Raw genomic sequence first — 16,708 nt, 5'->3', positions numbered from 1 at the left:
CTGTATCAGATAACTTTAAAATTCTGCTAAGAATCTTTGACTTTAAAAAGTTATAATGTGGGTATAAGACTCATTGTGTCTTGTCAATAAATGTAATGAAATTAACATTCACTTGGTACAGCTCTGAAGAAAGCACTACACTACATGGTATGGAGGGTCTTTAAAGAATTAAGACATTCTTCTGATCTTTGCTAATCTGTTTTTCATTTGCATGAACTTATAGTCATTTCCTAGCAAGAGACATTATCCTCAATTCTAGTGGAAATACCAGTGAATCCCTTTCATACTCTAAAATTACATCCCTGACCATCCCACAGTGTCGAGGAAATAAATCCTGTAAGGTCCATGAAGGTAGAAAGCAAGCTGGAATTTGCTAGCCCTGTATCTCCAAAGCTCAACGCAGAGCCTGAAACATGTTTCTGCTACTTACTATCCATGTAAACTTAGGCAAGTGATATGGTAGCCAAGCCTCAGGGAATCATCTACAAAGTGGGAATAATAATAGTAAATTAGTAGATTTTATTACAAACAAAATAATATATAAAAAATACAGAGTACCTGCTGCATTCCAATGGCTAAATAAGTTTTCCTCATTATTGTCATCATGATTATTAACCACAGTTATCATCAGTCATAAGTTGCTTTACCACTGAAATAAACTAACTTTCTGGTCAGTGACATAGCAGGTCTTTACTTGGTAGAAGATTGGCTCAAAACAGATAACTGAGCAAATGAATGTACCATTCTTCCCACTCAGAGTTGCATAATCAAACATAAAAAATATTTTCATAAAAGAATGAATCAGCTGCCATTTCTAGTAATATTGGTTTGGATAATTAGAACCAAACTTTCCGATAAATGCTACTGAAAAAATACAGAAATTCTTAAAAACATTAAAGAAGTAAAAACAAGATAGAGCGGAGTGACTGAACTCTATAGGAAGCATGAAGCCAGGGGTAAAAAATTTAAAAATAAATAAATAAAAAATAAAGTAAACACAAAGCCAGAGAGAAGCGTTGAGAATATCTGCCTATCTAACCTATCAACTAAAAACCTGAACGTGGGGTATATAACAACTTACCATGGAAGTGAGACAAAAGGGAAAGCTTTGCTGTGGAACCAAGCTGGGGTGCTGGAGTCCCTAAAAGACTCATCCCCCTGATGAGGATGAGCACAAAAGTAAACCAAGTCCTTGTGCAGACTTGAAGTCAGATGTCACATTTTCTGCACAATAGAGAGAGCCTTGGGCTAAGAAGATGAACTAAGGCAATCCCAGACACACTTCCTCTAACGCGCCAGCAAAATAAGACAAAACCATTTTCAGAAAAATATTCTAATCTCCTAGGCCTCAAATTATTCTTGTGAGGACAAAAGACAATGACAGTTGTCAATGCTTCCTCTAAAAATAATTTAGAGCAACAAGAAGAACAAATAAAACTACTGAACACATGCCGTTGGCAGACAGGAAGGAAGGACGGAAGGAAGGAAGGAAGGAAGGAAGGAAGGAAGGAAGGAAGGAAGGAAGGAAGGAAGGCCAGCTAAAACCTAGGGACAGAACTGTTACACTCCTACCCACTTTAAAGTAAGCAAGAGCAAGCTGGAAAAAATAAGAGAAAGAGAGGAGAATGAGTGAGGTGCTAAGGTTGACCTTAAAAACCCAGAAAGTGTAAGTTACACTAAGTGTGAAAATCCTTAAAAAGTGTCCCAGTAGGCCTGAGCAGGGACTACAGAAAAGTGGTATAAAAGCATGCCCAATATGAAGTGACAGGCCTCCAAAAGCATAGTTACAATGGAAGAGAAAGGAGTTAATATAAAGTGAAAGACAACCTGTTCAATCGAGAGGAACATAAAAAAGACGCAAAAAGGAAAATTCAAGGTTGCCAAAGATAAAGCACAACTAAAACATTAGAGGATTTACAAAGCCATTCTCTAATCCATACCAAAAATAAATAAATGAACCACTAAAGTGTGCATTGCTACACTAACAGAAGACGGCACCAGAGACTAAGGAAGTCTTTTTTTTTTTTTTTTTTTTTAAATACTTTAAGTTCTAGGGTACATGAGCATAACGTGCAGGTTTGTTACATATGTATACATATGCCATGTTGGTGTCCTGCACCTGCTAACTCGTCATTTACATTAGGTATATCTCCTAATGCTATTCCTCCTCCCTCCCCCACCACACAATAGGCCCCAGTGTATGATGTTCCCCACTCTGTGTCCAAGTGATCTCATTGTTCAGTTCCTACCTATGAGTGAGAACATGTGGTGTTTGGTTTTCTGTCCTTGGGACAGTTTGCTGAGAATGATGGTTTCCAGCTTCATCCATGTTCCTACAAAGGACATGCACTCATCCTTCTTTATGGCTGCATAGTATTCCATGGTGTATATATGCCACATTTTCTTAATCCAGTCTATCATTGATGGACATTTGGATTGGTTCCAAGTCTTTGCTATTGTGAATAGTGTTGGCAATGAACATATGTGTGCATGTGTCTTTAGAGCAGCATGATTTATAATCCTTTGGGTATATGCCCAGTAATGGGATGGCTAGGTCAAATGGTATATCTAGTTCTAGATCCTTGAGGAATCACCACACTGTCTTCCATAATGGTTGAACTAGTTTATATTCTCACCAACAGTGTAAAAGTGTTTCTATTTCTCCACATCCTCTCCAGCACCTGTTGTTTCCTGACTTTTTAATGATCGCCATTCTAACTGGTGTGAGATGGTATCTCATTGTGGTTTTGATTTGCATTTCTCTGATGGCCAGTGATGATGAGCATTTTTTCATGTGTCTGTTGGCTGCATAAATGTCTTCTTTTGAGAAGTGTCTGTTCATATCCTTTGCCCATTTTTTGATGAGGTTGTTTGATTTTTTTCTTGTAAATTTGTTTAAGTTCTTTGTAGATTCTGGATATTAGCCCTTTGTCAGAAGGGTAGATTGCAAAAATTTTCTCCCATTCTGTAGGTTGCTTGTTCACTCTGATGGTAGTTTCTTTTGCTGTGCAGAAGTTCTTTAGCTTAATTAGATCCCATTTGTAAATTTTGGCTTTTGTTACCATTGCTTTTGGTGTTTTAGTCATGAAGTCCTTGCCCATGCCTATGGCCTGAATGGTACTGCCTATAAATCTTTTACACAACCAAAAAGGAACAACAAATAAATTCAATAAAAATATAGAAAATTAGTACTCAAAAATCAGAAAGTCAATTCAAAGGAGCTCAACTAATGAAAATCTAACTTTTCTCCCACCCCCCCAAAAAAACCAAAGAGCACTAAAAAGAAACATAAACTAACACTTAAAAACTAAGTTACATATGTTCAATCAAGCATATAAGGATATAAATTGCTTTAGTCAGAAACTCAAAAATTAAGGACAAAAAGAGAGAAAAAAATGAAAAGATAACTGATTTAACTCAGAAAAATAAATAAATAAATAAATAAAATCATCTCAGAAACAAAGTCTAAATTCCAAAGCATTCAAGGGACAATGGACTCAATCAAGATTTAATAAGGGGGCACTGAAGACAAGGAGAAAAACAACCAGAAGGAGGATGGTAAAATAAAAAAAGAAGAATCAGAGAGAAAGTGGTAGAAATGGAACACAGGCAAAGAAGGAATTACATTTATATAATTGGAGTCCGTTAAAGAGGGAAGAAAAACCAATGCAGCAGAACTAATACCAGATAAAATAGGTACCTGTGAAAAAGAACCTGGAAGGATCAAATATAGGACACATCCACAAACAATGGGGAAAATCATCAAGACCTCTAGGCAAGAAGATCAACTAAAGTAGAGGGGTAAAGCAATCAGAATGGCATCAGATTCTTCAAAAACAACACAGAAACAAGACAACAATGAAGCTACATTTTCAAACAACTCAGTTTTTAAAAATGTGGACCAAGAAGTTTATATCCATCAATACTGTCCTTAAAGCACCAAGTCTACAGAAAACACTTGAAACACACAAGAGCATAACGAATGTCACATTAATGAGCTCTTTCTAAAGGATTTACCAAAGCATGAGCCTTGTTCAAGTAATAAATAACTAGGAAAATTTAAGCACAAAACAAATCGAGAACATGTTAATACATAAACATTGTAGATTTCAGACTAAAAGCTGGGGATTACATTGATAGACTATTATCCAATTGTTGTACGTTCTGACAAAGTAGAAATAACGCAGCTAAAAAATGAAAGAAAGAAGCAAAGAGGAAAGTAGAATACATTAATTATTGCATAGGCAATAGTTAAAGAATACTTTTACGACAAACTAGACAGAACAAAGTTAAATATGAGGAATGAGGGAATTTAAAAGTTTTAAGAATAAAAGCAACCATTAAAACAAAAATATAACCTTTCTAAAGAGCAATAAAAATTTCAATTCAAAAGCATAATAAAACATATTTTGTAGAGAAATAAAATATAACATGTTATGACATACATAACACCACAATATATGATAGAGTTGAGATCAAATATATCAATAACTCAGTAAATCTGAAAGTCTTATCAATAAATGTGAACACGTTTAATTTACCTCTTAAAAAAAATAAATCTGGCCACAAAGCATTACTCAACTATACAAAAGATACACCTAAAACACTGTTAAAAACAAATGGATGGACAGAATAAAACAGGCAAATGGATACAATAAAAAAGCAAGCATAGCATTCTTAAAATCAGAAAAAGTAGAATTCAAGCAAAAAAGCACTGAGCAAGACAAAGAAGATCTTGTATTAATGCTAAGTTTCAAATCACAATGAAGGTATAATACTTATGAATAGCTATACATCAATAAGACAATAATTACCTTTGTGTAGAAAGAACCATAGGGGATGCAAAAGACACACATAGAAACACATTAATATTAATAATAGGAAACTTTAATACACCATTCTTAGTATAAGATCAAATGTGCAAAATTAACAACATAAAAGACCTAAAAACATAATCAGGAAATGAAATCATGTGTGTATACATAAATATGTATACATGTATTTTACACACACACACACACACACACATTAAACTTACTCGCTTCATAATTAAAAATACATTTTATTTTCAAGGGCCCAGAGACTATTAACAAAAACTGATCACATAGTAAGTCACAAAGAAATAAGTATATTCCATAAAGAAGAAATAATGAACTATACTCTCTGATTAAAATACAATAAAACTAAAAATCATTAACAACATACACACACACACACACACACAAAAGTCTTTCCACCTGAAAACTGACAAAAAGAAAAAATAAAAGAAGGGGAACAAAAGTCAGGAAACATACACCACAAAGAGGTAACACCACTATCGTAAAGAAACTTTTAAAAGTTGACAAAGGGCCAAAAACCCAATAGAAAAATGGGAAAAGAACAGACAATTCACCAAAAAAAGATATGAAAATGGCCCCTGAACATATGAAAAGGAATTCAAACTTAGAGAAGAGCAAATTAAGCAAATTAAAATAACACTGACATAATACTTCAATCAAAATGGCAAAAATTTAAAAGCTAGACAACACATTCTTTTGAATACGTTGAGGCTTTGGAAAGTAAGTACAGTCATACTTTGCTGGTGAAAATGGAAACTGGTAGAACCCTTCTGGAGATTAATTTGACAATACCCAACAAAACTACACATTTGTTGATCTCTTGACCCAGTCCTTCCATTTCCAGGTACTTACTCTGAAAACATACTTCCAACATTAATACATATGCACAAAATTTTCATTGTAGTATTGTTCATAGCTGCACCATTTTTTTTTAAAGCCTTACATTGTAAAGATGTTAAATAAACTGTGGTCTATATATACAATAGAATACTTTTACAGGTGTAATACAGAACAAGCAAGATCTCTCTGAACTGATATGGAATGATTTTCAAGATACACTGGTAAGTAAAAAAGGCAAAGTGCAAGAGAGCATATATTACTTGCTACCTTTCACGTAAGAAATAATAAAACATACATGAATCATCCCATTTGTGACAAAAAGGAAGGATAAGCTAGAAATAACAGAAATAAATCACCTACAGAGAGGAGGGTAAAAACAGGATGGAAAAGATGGTTGAATGGGAATGGAGTATAATGAATGGCAGAGTGGGGGTCATGACCTTTAAGTCAACCTTGTTTTATAGTTTGGAGTTTTAGAAGGACGTTAATATTTTATCTACACAAAACATTAAAAATACAATCCTGGCTCACACCTGTAATCCCAGCACTTTGGGAGGCCAAGGCAGGAGGATCACTTGAGGTCAGGAGTTCGAGACCAGCCTGGCCAACATGGCGAAACCCCGTCTCTATCAAAAAATACAAAAATTAGCCAGGCGTGGTGGCACACGCCTGTGGTCCCAGCTACTTGGGAGGCTGAGACAAGAGAAGCACTTGAACCTGGGAGGCAGGAGATGCAGTGCGCCGAGATCACACTACTGTACTCCAACCTGGGCAACAAAAGGAGACTCCATCTCAATAATAATAATAATAATAATAAAAAATATAAAATCTACCCAGAGGTGGGAAGAACCCAAATGGAATACAAACAGTAATGATGGACAGAAGTTTATTCTAAATAAATGACAGCCACTTAAAGAGAGTGGAGAAGAAAAGAATTAACCAAAATAACTTTCAAAAACAATATTTTAAATATTCTATGGTGAAAAATAAAGTAACCATAGCAAATATTGTAAACTAGTTAGCAAATTGTTTCCACAGAGGTATGTGTTAACAATCATGAAACTACCTTATGTTTATTCCAGGACTGAAAAAGAAAGTAAATATATCATGAGTAAGAAGAACCAGGTTTCTCACTGTCACTGTCAAAGGCAATGGGGAGGGCTAGAATGAGCCATGTGGTGCTGGCTTAGATTGGAGGTACCCATATGAATTCATGTTTTGTCACACATATGCAGATACATCAATACAGAAATAGAAGTAGGCATATATAATTCCTAGCTCTGTCACTGGAGGGGGCCTACAAGTAATGATACCCCTAGGGCAATAAAGTATACTCAGGTCTAGGCTTCTATATACCATTCTTTAATAAAAAAGGAGCAAAGTTTCTAAAAGAAGTGACTGATTGCAGGGCTGGGGTGGAGAAAGCAAAAAATGAATCTGGGATATCTCATGATGACAACATGTCAGAGGACACAGAAGACTACTTGAGGGGGCCCCCAAAGACCAAATCTGGGTAAATTTCAGGAATAGAATAAATCATTTTGGTAATAGATTATAACCCATACAGTAACCAAATATACATGAAGTCATACTGATATAAATAATTAAATAAATGTATGGGAGAGAAGGTAAAGGTCTTCCTTATAGTAAAATTCTAATTAATACCTTCAGAATAAATTAGAAAGAAAATAACCATTTGACAAACACCACAATAATTTCAGGCAAAAATTATCAATGGAATCCAAAGTTAGCAGGGCAAAATATTATGAGAACTATTTACACAGTCTCAAAGTATCTTCCTGCAAACACTTACTAACTACAAAGGGGAAAATAATAATAGCAGAGAATCCTAATAGATGCCACATTTTACCAAGTGATCAAAGTCAACATATCAGCACTACGTTCCTCATGATATAATGCACTAAGGGCACAATAAAATTTCCATGACGTTTTGTCAAAAATGTAGAATATGAATTTCACCATGAGAAAATACCAAATTATGTCAAGTTGAGAAACATTCCACAAAATATATGGCCAGTACCCTTCAAACATCAAAGTCATGATAAACAAAGAAAGACTGAGTAACTAACCCAATTTAATAAAGCAGATGGACACATGAAAAATATAACATGTAATCCTAGATTGAATTCTAGTCCAGAAAAAGGACAAGTTTTTTAATTTAAGCAAACACATTTTTCAATTTTACATGTTCTATTTAGTTCTTTCTCAAATCAGTATAGTCTCTTTTTTTAAATAAAGACTTTTTTTAAGAGCAGTTTTAGGTTCACAGCAAAACTGAGAGGAAGGTACAGAGACATCCCATATAATTCCCCCTCCACACATGCACAGCTTTCTCCACTATCAACATCCTCCACCAGAGTGGTACACTTGTTATCCTAGATGGACTTACACTGACACATTATAATCACCCACAGTCCTTAGTTTACCTTAGGGCTCACTGTTGGAGTTGTCCATTCTATGGGTTTAAACAAATGTAGAACATATATCCACCATTATAGTATCACACAGTGTTTTCAGGGCCCTAAAAATCTTCTACACTCAGCCAATTCATCACTCTTTCCCCACTGGCCCCTGATAACCACTGATTTTTTCACTGTCTCCCTAGCTGTGTGTTTTCCAGAACATCATATAGTGGGAAACACAGAGTATGCCGCCTTTTCGGCTTGTCTTCCTTCATTAGTATTATGCACATACATTTCCCCCATGTCTTCTCATTGATTCAAACTCATGTATGATCTTTTGTTAAAAACCATTTTTATTACTTATACATATTTGAGATTGTATTTTCTACTTCTTTAAAGATTTCCCACAGTTATTTTATAATTTGCGCCAAGGAATTCAAATAGCTGAAGCAACTGGGTGGTGACTTCTGCTGATTTTTACACAGGATAGTTTGTGTTTGCTGATCTTAGGCTGGATGATATCAATCAGGGGGAACCGTGAGGGCCTAGGTTGGGGACACTTGCCTTTAAAGACTATGTGTAGCCAAGGCACCAACAGCCCTGGAACCAATGTAGCTCTCCTGAAGAGGCGAAGGGGAGGGGCGCAGGTTTGACTTCCCCATCTTGCCACTACCACAAGGCCTGCTCTCCCAGCTGCCCTGCTGCTGACAGCAGTTGCAGCACCTCCACACACTTCATGTGAGCTCATTGCTCCTGGCACTCAGTTCCTTCCATTATTTCCCCTCTCCCTTGGGAAGTTCTCTCACTTTCGGTGAGCCTAAAAATTGTAACAAAATTATTTTATATGGAGTATAGTTGGGGTATTTTTAGCCAGCATATCTAGTCTGTGATAGAAGTAGAAGTTTCTGGAACTTGATTTCATAAACTGCTTTCAGAATCAGATTGTAAATCTCCCAGGGGGTGAAAAATCCTTATACTTTTATACCTTGTTCTTAATCAAAAAAATATTACTACTCTGCTTGAAAACCCAAAATTCCAGCCTTGTATCCAAATGATTTTTTACTGTATGCAAAAAACAAATCTCTGAAGTGATGAAGCCTGAGTATCAAGGACAATATATAATGGTGAAATTAAACACAACTCTAACAATATTTGAGCAACTCTAGCATCACTGGAATTTATTTCCCCTGAGGAAATTAACTGAAAGATAAAAATGGCCTTTAATTACTAGAATCTGTTTATAAAAATCTCTCAGTACCTTTTAAACATAATATACATGTAACATGGAGCTCTTGGGAAACAGTTTATATGAATTCCAGGTTTCATGAACATTATTCTTCTTTAAGAACAATGAATTTAGCAAATACAACAGATTAAATTAGCAAGCAATAACAATTTTCTTTAAAGAACAGTTATATATTAAATAAAATTATTCTAATAGAATACTAGAATGTCAGTGGGCTATGACATTAACATTAAAATTCAAGATTTAAAACAAAACCATAACATTAAAAACATTTATCACCACTAGGTGGTCTGATTGCCCATAATTTTTTTTCTTCTCGGTGCTTTTATGATTTTATACATTTCCTCAATAAGTAAGATTACATTTGAAGTTGTGGAGAAAACAATAAATGTTACTAGAAGGATAAAAAAGGGGAATAGGAAAGGATTCAAACATCAGTGTCTCCTAATGCTAGAAACCAGTGGCCAACCCCAAAATTATTATAAGCACATAGTGTTTCGATATTCCTACAAATAAAGATAAAGCTGTTTGTTCCTGAGATGGAAACTACTCCCAGAACATGATAATTAGTGGGGAATAAGGAGAGGAGAACTAATAAGATGAAATAGGGGGAACACTTCTCTGCTAATGGTACAGAGAAAAATGAGGTGTTCTTGGTCAAAATGGGGCTCCAGGTAGCAAGTGTCATCCCTACTAAACAAAAATATAAATAACTGATCAGGGCCAGAAAGACCCAGGTTCCGAAGAATAACTTTTATATCCAGGAAAAGTGAAAATTTTGTTACCTGATCTAGTTTGGTAATAAAAGGAAGTATTTACTTGCAATTATACATTAAAAACCAATCAGTGGCCAGGCACAGTGGCTCACACCTGTAATCCCAGCACTTTCAGAGGCCGAGGCGGGTGGATCCCTTGAGGTCAGGAGTTCAAGACCAGCCTGGCCAACATGGTGAGACACTGTCTCTACTAAAAATACAAAAATTAGCCCAGTGTGGTGGTGCACACCTGTAATCCCAGCTACTCAGAAGGCTGAGGCAGGAGAATCGCTTGAATCTATGAGGCAGAGGTTGAAGCGAGCCAAGATCACACCACTGCACTCCAGCCTGGGTGACAGAGCGAGACTCTGTCTCAAAACCAATCAGCGGTGTTGATGGTCATTCAACTAGAAAAGGGAACTAGAGCAGGGACTTGAAGAATAAGCCTGGCTAAACTAAGAAAAGACAAACAAACAAAAAAAATAGGCCCACAAGGTAATAGGCCTACTCTCTTTCAAAAGACGCAGATCAACCTTTTTTAGACAAAGGAACATGGTTTCTATACCACTTCAAATGGCAAAATGAGTGTGATGTCAAAAGTTAATGAGCATCATGAAAAAAAATCTTTTTATATTGCAGTTATTTAAGGACACCAAATTTTTTTTTAAAAAAACACTGTCCTTTCCTAACAACACAGATGTTTCAAAGTGACACATGGAAGAGAAAACAAACAGCCGCTACTCCATGTCACTTACAGAAGATACAAGAAAAACAGCAGAGTTTCCATGAGATATCACCCAGTTCGACATTTTCTAATTAGGTACTTAGATTATAAAACCTGAGTAATAAAACCTTCATAGTTTTACTGTAATATTTATATATACATATATGTACACACACAAGCATGTGTCACTTAAGGAGGAGGATACAATCTGAAAAATGCTTCATTAGGCAATTTTGTCAGTGAGCGAACACCAGGGAGTGTAGTCACACAAACCCAGGTGGTATAGCCCACTACGCACACCTAGGCTATGAAGTATAGCCTATTGTGCCTAGTCTACAAATCTATAACAGCATGTTACCATACTGAATACTGCAGGCAACTGTAACAGATACCACTAGGTGACAGGAATTTTTCAGCTCCATTATAGTCTTGTGGGACCATTGTCACACATGGCGTCTGCCATTAACTGAAATGTCTTGCGGTTGTGTTCGCCTAGGCAGCATATACCCTAAAATTGAAAGGTTTTGTGGTGCAGGACTGTGTGGTATATGTATACATACACACATACATATATTTCAGCTTTATGCTCCTCCTCATTCTGAAGCTTAAATAGCCCTCTTTATGACACTAATGTCATTAAGTAGTTACCAGAGAAAAATAAACTCTTCTCTCAAATTTCTGCTCAAGCCAAGGAGAAATACTTGATCATTTAGGAAGTCAGAGCCTTAAGCTTCAGTCCAATGTGGCCATGACCATTCCTGGCAATAAAAACTAAAGCCAACACATTTTCAGTCTGAATCCTTAACAGGATGCTCCAGAAGTCTCATTCATTCTGCCCCTTCCATCCACACACTAAACAAACATCACGGAGGAGATGACCAATGAGCATCTCAGCAGTTCTCCGTCCTCCCGCAAGGAGGACAGCTCTAATACCCACAGCCAAAGAGGAAAAGGGTGCGTTTCTCCAAACAACACATGATTGCGTGACGGTACTAATTATACCTCACACTGGTAAACTGGATTATTATTTTAAAAGCACTTGTCATCTTCTTGCTTTTTTTTTTTTTTTTTTTTTTTTTTGGCAGAGTCTCGCTCTGTCGCCAGGCTGGAGTGCAGCGGCGAGATGTCGGCTCACTGCAAGTTCCGCCTCCCGGGTTCACACCATTCTCCTGCCTCAGCCTCCCAAGTAGCTGGGACTACAGGCGCCGCCACCTCGCCTGGCTAATTTTTTTGTATTTTCAGTAGAGATGGGGTTTCACCGTGTCGGCCAGGATGGTCTCAGTCTCGTGACCCCTTGACTCGCCCACCTCGGCCTCCCAAAGAGCTGGGATTACAGGCATGAGCCACCGTGCCCAGCCAAAGCACTTGTCATCTTCTACATGAGCCACTCCATCGTCACTCCAAGACCCTCCATTGCTGCCACTGACACCACAACCTCCACTCCTTTACACACATGGAATCCAAATCTTTGGGAGTATCTTTTCCAGGATTCCATGGTTAGCATATAATCATCCTGGGAGTCCACCTGAGCACTACAGGATTCAATTATTTATTGCAGTCAAGCTAGTTTCAATAGATCAATCAGAAATACTCGTGTGTCCATGTAGGTACATATGAAAAATATTAGGGGCAGATGGGAATGGTTGAAGCAATAAATCTAAAACCCACTGATAATTCCCAAAATGCAGCACACATTCCATTTTGAAAATTTATTTTACATATATTTTAATAAATTTTAAAAATATTTTAAGATATTTAAAATCAATATATTTTATATATATATCTTAGAGATAGGGTTTTCCTATGTTGCTCAGGCTGGTCTTAAAGCTTAACCTTCAGTCCAGTGTGGTCATTCTGGTCATCCTAGGCTCAAGCGATCCTCCCACTTAAGCCTCCTAAGTGGCTGAGAGAGCAGGTGGGCTAAGTACTTCATTTTAATAACTACATAATACTTTCAATGTGTACTAGAAAAATATATAACTCTCCTATCAAACCCATGATTTCACAGGTCCTATAGCTTAGTATAGCGCTAAGCAAAAGAGGTCAGTCACTTTAAGGCTATTTTTAGAAAAGTATTAAGATCTAATCATACAGGCACTATATGAGTATGACCAAAACATAACTGTAACACACACTAAAGTTTTCAAAACTCTGAAATAAGGAAAAGCAGCAGTTCATAAGGCCATGTGCACAACACAACACAGAAGAACAAGACTATCTAATCAAAGGCAGAGATTATTTCTAATGGAAATATAACACTGGAGCTAGAAGAGACTGTAGTGCATTAACCAATGCCATACAAGGAGAGGAAACTCAGAAAGGTAAAGATCCAGAGAGGATAAGATCACTCAGCCAATTAGACATCAAGCCAGGACCAATCTCACCCTTGACGCCAGGGACCATTAAGTGTCTGCCTATCACTTAGCTTTATGTGTGGGAGATACCACAGTATTGAAATTAAATTAATTTGCATTAATTGCACACAGCAGTCTGTATAATTTATTTTTCCACAAGGACTGCTTCTGTTTCTCTATTTTCCTAACTGTCCTTGTGCAAATCCAAATGACCCAGAACACTAATTCAACCCCAACTACAGTTGCTTACAAAAGCCACAGAAAGTAGTCCAGAACTATTGAGGAATTAATGAGCAAGGAATTACTTCTCATCAGATTTAAGAATAAAAGTAGATTGTAAAAGCCAATTAAATTTAAAATTTGGAAAGCCAGCAAGATTCTTCCAAAAGGTCTAGATTTTAAATACATATTTAAAGAACATATAAAAAAGAAAACGGTCAGAAGAAGAATCTGCATCTACGCAAAATCCTAGAAGTGGAAAAGTGAAAATGGGCTTGGATGATAACAGATTTTCAAGGAAATATTGAGGACTGGTCTGTGGCTCCCTAAGTAGTCATTTTCATACCAGTCATTACAAAAATAACCATTGACCACCAATTTCATCTATACCATCTGCCTTACAAATTAATGCTAAACACTTATCTCTCCTGACTCTGAGTTGCTGTGACTGATAACATGACCCTGTTACACACTTCACTGCCACTTGCAGTACTAACGGTTAGTAGTTCCACACCATTTAGTACATTTGCTACCTTGCTGCGTGCTTATCTTAGATACTATATGGTTTCCTTTCATCTTCACAATTCTCATTATTTCCCCATTTCTCAACTAAGAACCCTGAGGCTTAGCGAGGTTAAATAACATATACCATGACATAGTAAACGGTGGGGCCTGAATTCAACCCAAAATCTCCGAGTCATGACCCCAGCTTCCAGGCTCCATGGTTATTTCCATGATGGAATATACATTATCACTCTCTTCAGCTTCAGTATTAAAAGGGCCAACAGGGTCAGAAGAATAGGATTTAGAACTGGACATAAAACACCCATGAACAGAGCTGAGCTGCAGTAGTTCCATGTACTTCTACTGCTTTAGGCTCCCTGAATAAAATAATGATGGTTTACCCTAGTTAAATCATTCTTATTGAAGAAGGACTAATATATTTCCCAAAAAGTGATAAATTCAGGTCTGCCTTTAAAATGCACTTAGCATACATGCAATTGCATCAACGCGAACAGTTTCTTGGGTTATTCTAGGAGGACTGCTTTGAAAAAAATGTAAGCTATGATCATGTTCCTCATTACTCACAAGAAGGCATTGTGTGGTTAGAGGCCATGTGAACTCCCAAAGGCAACACGGAGTACGGGAAAGGGGCCATACCTGGGACAGCTATTATGACACCAGGGCTTGACACTGGTTATCTCAGCCCCTTTCCTCTTAAACTAAGGGAATGGAACAGAACCAAACAGAAACAGCAGAAGAAATGTAGGCATAATATGTTTGAGAATTGACCAAATAAATGTTCCTCATATACACGGTAAGGGAAAGAAATTTTGCTCAAACCCAGGAGTTGTTCACAAGAAAGCCTTCACACAGAAAAGACACTGGTTTGTGATACTGTTGTTCGGTTTATAAAATTCTGAAAGATGATGTGTCATAGAAAATAATCAAAATAATCCTTGAAGTAACAGTAGGACTTGAGTAGTCCCTGTGGTTAGCTGGGGACTCATAAAAGGCAGGATCCCTCAAGGGTACTGAGTAAGGATATTTTTAGCATGTGGGATGCAAACGAATACATACTCATTGCTTTCCTACTTAATCCTAATGCTGATAAAATAATTCTACCTACTGCTCCTCCCTGAGGTGTCTGGGGCCAAGCATGGGCTTGAAAACTGGCCTAATATCACAGGGAAAGAAAGCAATAGTACTCACTTTCTGAATAACCTGAACAAGCAAGGTAAGTACTGGAACAAAAAACTGTAGTAGAGGCTGGGTGCGGTGGCTCACACCTGTAATCCCAGCACTTTGGGAGGCCAACATGGGTGGATCTCTTGAGGCCAGGAGTTCAAGACCAGCCTGGCCAACATGGTGCAACCCCATCTCTACTAAAAATACAAAATTAGCCTGGCGTGGTGGCGCACGCCTGTAATCCCAGCTACTCGGGGGGCTGAGGCAAGAGAACTGCTTGAATCCAGGAGGCGGAGTTTGCAGTGAGCCAAGATCGTGCTACTGCATTCCAGCTTGGGTGACAGAGAGACACCCTGTCTCAAGAAACAAACAAACAAACAGAAACAAACAACAACAACAAAACAAAACAAAACAAAAAACTGTAGTAGGAGCAGAATTCAGAAAGCTCTGTTTCACAGAGGAACATCAGAAACAGATGTAACATTTTCAAACTACAAGGCATTTTTGCATTGTAACATTAAGACAAATATAATAAAGTCACTTTAACTGCATTTGAAACTTTCAAGCAGGTGGTAAGTCAGTTAGCCACTACCATATCACCAATTTCACTAATACTAGCTTCATAAGTCAATCTTTGCCTGAGGTAATAGACCAAAAAGGTAAAGTCTGATGGGATACACCACAGGGCATTCTTGCTCTGCACAATACCAAACGCAAGTACAACTGACATGAGCAGTGAAGAGATGATCCAAGAGAATGCTAATAGAAAAATCTTGCTGGGTAATGCAGCCAAACAAAATCGTTTAAGTAGCAGATTGAGGACATGAAAGAAAGGAGGTCATAACTAAGAGTCCAGGCTGTGCCAACCAGCATTTTCATGAAGAGGAGAGAGAGAGGACATGAGAGAGAAGACAGGGAGGGAGGAGAGGAGGAACAGCAGCACCTTGGAGAACTCAACAGCAGTACTCAAATAACACTGTGGTCAGCTGATGTAACATTTTCAAACTACAAGGAATTTTTGCATTGTCCAAGAATGAAACTATGTCCAAAGCCATAAAATATTTCTGCAAGCTGATATTTTTTAACTGTTTAATTTAGCTGTATGATTCTATTCGAAAGGATCTGACAGAAAAGTTTAGCAGCTTAATTAAGAAGGAAAAAATGTTACTCTCTGAGTAAAAAGTAAAGCGAGTCTTTGACATTCGTGGATGCCAGGGGAGGGCAACGATAAACAGATATGACGGAGAAGTGAAAACCCAAAGGGGCCCACGGAATACAAGATACCTGCTAAATAACTCCATATGACAAGTATGACAAAAGGGATTTTTTAAAAGGATTTTGGAATATCCCGGCTCTGAGAAGCGGGTACCAGAGAGCAAAGTTCCACCTGGAGGAATGGCTCAGGACAACTGCCCACCGACAACAGGAAAAGGAACTTGAAGAAAATACAGATCCATTAAATGTTTTTCAGAATGACTTCATTATAGGTTACATGATACAAATGCTCTCTTCCTTACAAATTCATCAGCAAATTCCAGATCACTCACCAATGATTTGGTGATGGCTGGACTCTCACAGGAACTAAAACAGGTTCCCAATTCTGTGTTTTGCTGAGAGCGA

At 37.3% G+C, this 16,708-nt stretch overlaps 1 protein-coding gene across 3 annotated transcripts in view; it reads right to left on the bottom strand.

Moving 5' to 3' along the window:
* Window positions 1-16,708, bottom strand: part of FARS2 (phenylalanyl-tRNA synthetase 2, mitochondrial) — a 547,898-nt gene that overhangs the window by 369,477 nt on the left and 161,713 nt on the right. The gene's annotated exons all lie outside the window — the stretch shown is intronic.

The sequence above is a fragment of the Mandrillus leucophaeus genome, unplaced genomic scaffold (assembly GCF_000951045.1).
Source record: "Mandrillus leucophaeus isolate KB7577 unplaced genomic scaffold, Mleu.le_1.0 Scaffold27, whole genome shotgun sequence".
Lineage (NCBI taxonomy): Eukaryota > Metazoa > Chordata > Mammalia > Primates > Cercopithecidae > Mandrillus > Mandrillus leucophaeus.
Note: the sequence above shows the minus strand (reverse complement) of the source record. Positions and strands in the feature narration are given on the sequence as shown.